Source organism: Nycticebus coucang, chromosome 18 (genome assembly GCF_027406575.1).
Source record: "Nycticebus coucang isolate mNycCou1 chromosome 18, mNycCou1.pri, whole genome shotgun sequence".
In the NCBI taxonomy this organism is placed as follows: Eukaryota; Metazoa; Chordata; class Mammalia; order Primates; family Lorisidae; genus Nycticebus; species Nycticebus coucang.
This window is the reverse complement of record NC_069797.1, coordinates 12,385,997-12,392,869: the sequence shown is the minus strand read 5'-3', so window position 1 is coordinate 12,392,869 and position 6,873 is coordinate 12,385,997.

Here is a 6,873-nt window from a genome sequence, read left to right as displayed (position 1 = left end):
CCCCTCAACACAGTTTCCACACCAGCCCCCCTAAAGAATGGGAGGGGCCTAGGGAGCCCCACCTTGTCATGTAACATCAATAAAGTTCCCTGAAATTAAAAAAAAAAATGACTGGGCTCCTTAAACTATGGGCATGTACAGTTTTGAATTGAAAATTAAATTTTGAATAGTCAGATCAGGACTTTTGTTGTTCCCGGAGCTTTAGCTGAATTGTTTGGGAACAATCACTCTGAGAGGAGGCATTTGAGCTGCCACCTGAGGCTGAGAAGGAGCCAGCCTGGGGTTGGGAGAGGGGACAGCCTGAGCCAATGCCTTGGGCCAGGAGGAAGCCTAACAAGCAGAGCCAACGATATGCTTGTGAAGAGGGAAGGATGGGCCTGCCGGGTGACAGGGTCAGCAGGACTGGGCAGTGTAGGCCCCTTGGCCACAGCCCACAGAGAGGAGTGTGGGTTTTATTTTAGGGAGTATGGAAAATAGGAGGGTTGGGTAAGGAAGTGGCACTGCCTGTTCACATTCTTAAATGATGACTCGGCTGCTTTGTGGATCTGGGGTGGAAACAATGATGGAGTGTGGGCAGTGACAGGTCAGGGACCTTGTTGGCAGGCAGAGTCAGCACTCCTTGAATAACTGCTGGTGGTACGGAGGGGGCCATGAGAGACACCACAGCCCCAATACCCTGCTTCACCCATGGCCTCCCTTTCAGGCCCATAGACACACATGGGCTCCATCCCCTCTTCCCTTTCTTCCTTCAGGGTACTTCAGACCCCCTCCCCCACACCGGTCCCTAGGCACCTCAGTTCCAGGTCTGGGGAGGCTGCAGAGACTATGCTGTCTTTGATCAGCAGGTGCCATAGCAACCTCCACACCCCACCTCCGAGTCACTCTACCCATCTGCAATGCCAACCCAGAATGAGGCCTGTGTGGCCAGCAGCACAGCCCAGAGCAGCTGCACACACACCTCACAGTACATGAAAGAAAGAACTGGGAAGGTGGACCTCATTAAAATAAAAAGCTTCTGCTTTATGAAGTGGATACAAAGACAAGCCACAGAGTGGATGAACACACGTATCTGATAAAGGACTGTTATCCAAAATATACAACGAACACCTGGGGTTTGGGGGGTGTTCTTTGTTTTGTTTTGTTTTGTTTTGTTTTGTTTTGTTTTGTTTTTGAGGCAGAGTCTCACTTTCTCACCCTCGGTAGAGTGCCATGGCATCACAGCTCACAGCAAGCTCAAACTCTTAGGCTCAAGCGATCCTCTTGCCTCAGCCTCCCAAGTAGCCAGCACTACAGGCACCTTGCACAGTGCCCAGCTATTTTTAGCGATGAGGTCTTGCTGTGGTCAGACTGGTCTCAAACTCCCAAGCTCAAGCGATCCTCTGCCTCAGCCTCCCAGAGTGCTAGGATTATAGGCATCAGCCACTGCTCCTGGCCTACAAAAAACTCTTAAAACTCTGAACAATCTAATTATAAAATGGGCAAAAGATTTGAACAAACCCTTCACCAAAGATACACAGATGGAAAAGAAGCATGTGAAAAATGCCCAACAGGTACATCACCAGGGAAATGCAAAGAGTTACAAAACAAAAGTGAGACAGCACTGCATACCTACTGGAAGGACCAAATCCAAAGCACTAGCACTAGCAGTGCTAGTGAGGATGGAGAGCAACAGGAACTCTCATTCATCACTGGTGGGGACACAAAATGGTACCACCAGTTGGGAAGACAGTTTGGCAGCATTACTGACTAAATGTGTGCTTTCCTTCAAAATTCATATAGTTTATGTTCTATCAGTTCCAAAGGGGGAAAAAAAGAACAAAATGTACATATTGAAACCCCAATCCCTGATGTAACTATATTAGGGTCTTTATGGAGGTAATTAAGGTTAAATGAGGGAAGAAGGATGGGGCCATGATCCAATGAAATCAGTGTCTTTGTAAGAAGAGGCATAAAATATGGTTCTTGTGCTTGCTCACTCTCTCTACCTCTGTCTCCACTTCAACTGCTATCTCTATCTCTCTCTACCTCTATTTTTCTACCTCTGTTTCTACCTCTACCTCTTTCTCCACTTCTTCTGCTATCTCTATCTCTACCTCTATCTATATCTATAAGTCTATCTCTATCTCTACCTCTATCTATATCTATAAGTCTATCTCTATCTCTACCTCTATCTATATCTCTACTTCTATCTCCCTCTGCCCTGTGAGCACACAGATAGAACATAGCCTGTGCTCTATTTGTGAACAGATGAACCTACTTTGCCAGAACCTTGATCTTAGACTTCCAGCCTCCAAAACCAGGAGAAATAAATTTCTGTCACTTAAGCCACAAAATCTGTGATATTGTTTTGGCAGCTAAGACAAATAGGTTCTTAAAAACTAAACATGATCCAGCTATTGTGTCCCTTGGCATTTACCCAAATAAACTGAAAATATGCATCCACAAAATAACCTGCACACAGTTGTTTATAGGAGCATTATTCACAATTGCCAAAATTTAGAAGCAATCAAAGTGTCCTTCAATAGGTGAATGGATAATTAAATTGTGATACCTCAAGACAATGGATTATTTTTCAGTGCTAAAAATAAATGAGCTAACAAGCCATGAAAAGACAGGGAGGAATTTAAAATGCATATTACTAAGTGAAAGAAGCCAATTTGAAAAGGCTACATATTATATGATTACAATTGTATGACATTCTGGAAAAGGTAAAACTAGAGAGGCAGTAAAAAGAGCAGTGGTTTCAGGGGTTTGGAGGAGGGAGGGATGAATAGGCAGAGCCAGGACCAGTTTTAGGGTAGTGAAAATACTCAGTATGATGCTATGGTGGGTCCATGTCATTGTACATTTGTCTAAACTCAAAATATATAAAACCAAAAGTGAACCCTAATGTAAGCTATGGGCATTGAGTAACAATGATGTGTCAGTGTGAGTTATTGATTGAAACACAAGTACCCTCTAGTGGGGGAGGTTGTGAGGGCAGGGCTTGTATGGTTTTTCTGTAGTTTTTATTCAGTTTTGCAGTGACTCTAAAACTGTTTCAACTGTAATCCTAACACCTGGGAGGCCAAGGCAGGTGGATTGCCTGAGCTTACAGATTCAAGACCAGCCTGAGCCAGAGCAAGACCTGTTCTCTAAAATATAAACGGGTGTTGTAGTCCCAGCTACTAGGGAGGCTGAGGCAAGAGAATCGCTTAAGCCCAAGAGGTTGAGGTTGCTGTGAGCTATGACACCATAGCACTCTACTGAGGTTGACAAAGTGAAACTCTGTCTCAAAAATAAAAAAATAAATAAAACTGTTTCGAAAGAAAGAAAGTCTATTTCTAAAAGGAGTTAAATACGTGCATGCACAAATAAAGAACAAATGCTGATTTCTTATCTGAGCCCAAGGAGCAGGAAGACGCTCCATGTCAGAACCAGGCCAAGATCCAGGCTCTGTCTGGATGGAGTCTCACCTGCTCACCCCCAAGCCTGCCTCCTGGAAGTGACATCTCATTTCTCTCACGTTTTATTGGCCAAAGTATGTCAAAGCCAGCCCCAACCTCCAAGTGCACAAGGAGGTGTATGCACCTTGGCTGGTGCCAGGAAGAAGAGCTTGGGGCTCCTGACCTCTGCAGACACTGCATTCTGCTTAAAACATTCAGCATGATGTGCACTGACCCCTCCCACACATATGAACAACCCTCCCTGCCCAGCCTAACACTCTTGCCTCGCCATTCTTCAGCTGTTGCAAACAAGGGCATTCCTCAGTTTTGGAACGGAATTGTTTCCAAATCAATTAATCACATAGTTATTGAGAAACTACCACATGCACGAAGCTCAGCTGCCCCAGGGCCTTTGCATTTGCTATTCCCTTGGCTTGCAATGCTCTGTCCCTCCCTCCTTTGGTCTCTGCTCCCTCTGTGCCCACCCCGTCCTCCATATTCACCCCATTGTTCTCCATTGTTCTCCTGGCATCCATCTGGCATCTCTGGTTTGATCTGCTTACTTTAGCACTGTCTGTCTCACACCAGACTGAAGATCACCCAGAGAGACTTCTTACACCACTGTCTCCTCAGGGCCTGACACATAGTCAACCCTCAATAAAGAAGTGGGTTTTTTTTGGCCGGGGCTGGGTTTGAACCCGCCACCTCCGGCATATGGGACCGGCGCCCTACTCCTGGAGCCACAGGTGCCGCCCAATAAAGAAGTGTTGATGGACACAAACAGGTGCAAAAAAAATCCCCTTTTGTAATCCAGAAGTCATCATTCAGTAGGAGTTTCAATACATCTAAGAAGGAGTATTATGATACCTGAGATAGTTTAAAGTGATGGGAGTTGGCTAGGCACAGTGGCTCACTCCCATAATCCCAGCACTCTTGAGAGGTCTAGGTGGGAGGATTACTTGAGGCCAGGAGTTAGAGACCAACTTGGACAACACAGCCATACACTTGTCTCCATTAAAAAAAAAAAAAAGGAAAACTACTGAGGTGTGATGGCATGTGTTTGTCCCCCATTTGTAAGGAGAATTACTTGAGCCCAGGAATTTGGGCTATGATTTTACCCCAGCATGGGTGAAGAGCAAGACCCTGTCTCTAAATAAAACAAAAAAAAGCACAAGACATGAGAGAAACTCAACTATTTTAATTTAGTGTTCTAATTTCACGTTGGCATGTCAAGATGGCTTTTTTCTCTTAAAAGCCTTTATCTTGCAAACATGATGTCTGGAGTTGAAGGTGTTGGCATTACCCACTGATCTGTACTATTCTTATGCGTGCTGGCTTTAGGAACTAATATTATTTGAACATATTTATTTTTCCAAGAAGGTGTCAAATTGAGAACCGGGCAGATCAACCTACTCTACAAATTACTCTGAAGGAACTTGCTTGAAGAAATTAGATCTAATTAGAAATTAGATTCTTGGTGGGGAATTTAAGTTTTCCTCAGTACATCTATATTCAAGTAGAGATAAAAGAAGCCAAAATAAAAGAAAAAATCATGGGCTGACAGGACAACTGTGGATTGAGGGTCTGCTCTATTTTTTTTTAGCCAGGGCTGGGTTTGAACCCGCCACCTCCGGCATATGGGACCAGCGCCCTACTCCTTGAGCCACAGGCGCCGCCCGAGGGTCTGTTCTATTAAATAGGGTTGTCTTGAAGGGAGATCTGCAGTGACTCCAGCCTTTGAGGCACCAAAGCTACCCTGGATGAATAGTGGAAGGAATCACATATGAAATTCTTGGAATAAAAATGTATTAATATTGCCTAAAGCCATAATTTAAAAAACTCTTTTTTATTACAAAAAAAATAGAAATAAATAAGTATTGAATGGATAACTGCTATCACAGGGCTCACAGGGAGATTAGATGAAATGACAGGTGTGATTGTCCTTTGTTGTGCTTAGAGAGGGAAACTGAGGCTTAGAAAAGTATAATGACCAACCCAGGGCCGCACAGCCAGAGCAACAGACACTCAGCCCATAGCCCTCTTCCTGGGCCATATACCTGCCCACCCTGCCTCAGAGCCAGTGTTACAGAGACACACTTCCCCAGTTCCCACAAGCATGCAGACCACACACAATCCAACATCACATGAACAGGGAGACGCCTACAGCATAGACACATAGACACTTCTTTAGAGAAGTTTCTCTTTAAGTCCCTTGCCCACCCTGAAATGGGGTCACATGTTCTTTTCTTGCTAATAAATTTGAGTTCTCTGTGGATTCTGGTTATTAGACCTTTATCAGAGGTATAACCTGCAAATATTTTCTCCCATTCTGAGGGTTTTCTGCTTGCTTTACTCACTATGTTCTTGGCTGTGCAGAAGCTTTAGAGTTTGATCAGGTCCCAGTAGTGTATTTTTGATACTGCTTCAATTGCCTGAGGAGTCCTCCTCATAAAATATTCACCCAGGCCGATTCCTTCAAGAGTTTTCCCTGCACTTTCTTCAAGTATTTTTATAGTTTCATGTCTTAAGTTTAAATCTTTTATCCAGTGAGAGTCTATCTTGGTTAATGGTGAAAGTTTCAATCTTCTACAAGTTGCCAGCCAGTTCACCCAGCACCATTTGTTAAATAGGGAATCTTTTCCCCACTGAATGTTTTTCATTGGTTTGTCAAAGATCAAATAACGGTAAGTAGCTGGCTCCATCTCTTGGTTCTCTATTCTGTTCCAGACATCTACTTCTCTGCTTTTGTGCCAGTACCATGCTGTTTTGATCACTATGGATTTATAGTACAGTCTCAGGTCTGGTAGCGTGATTCCTCCTACTTTGTTTTTATTGCTCAGTAATGTTTTGGCTAATCGAGGTTTTTTTCTGATTCCACATAAAATGAAGTATTATTTTTTCAAGATCTTTAAAGTATGACAATGGAGCTTTAATAGGAATTGCATTAAAATTATATATTGCTGGGCAGCACCTGTGGCTCAAGGAGTAGGGCACCAGTCCTATATGCCAGAGGTGGCAGGTTCAAACCCAGCCCCGGCCAATAACCAAAAAAAAAAAAAATTATATTTTGCTTTGGGCAGTATGGTCATTTTAACAATGTTGATTCTTCCCAGCCATGAGCATGGCTCATGTTCCATCTGTTAACATCTTTGGCTATTTCTTTTCTTAGAGTTTCATAGTTCTCTTTGTATAGATCTTTCACGTCCTTTGTTAGGTATACTCCCAAATATTTCATCTTCTTTGGCACTACTGGGAAAGGAATAGAGTCCTAGACTGTTTGTTTGGCTTGGTTATTGTTGGTATATATAAAGGCTACAGATTTATGGGTGTTGATTTTGTAGCCTGATACATTGCTATATTCCTTGATCGCTTCTAAAAGTTTTGTAGTAGAATCCCTAGTGTTTTCCAGATATACAATCATATCATTTGCAAAGAGTGAAAGTTTGAT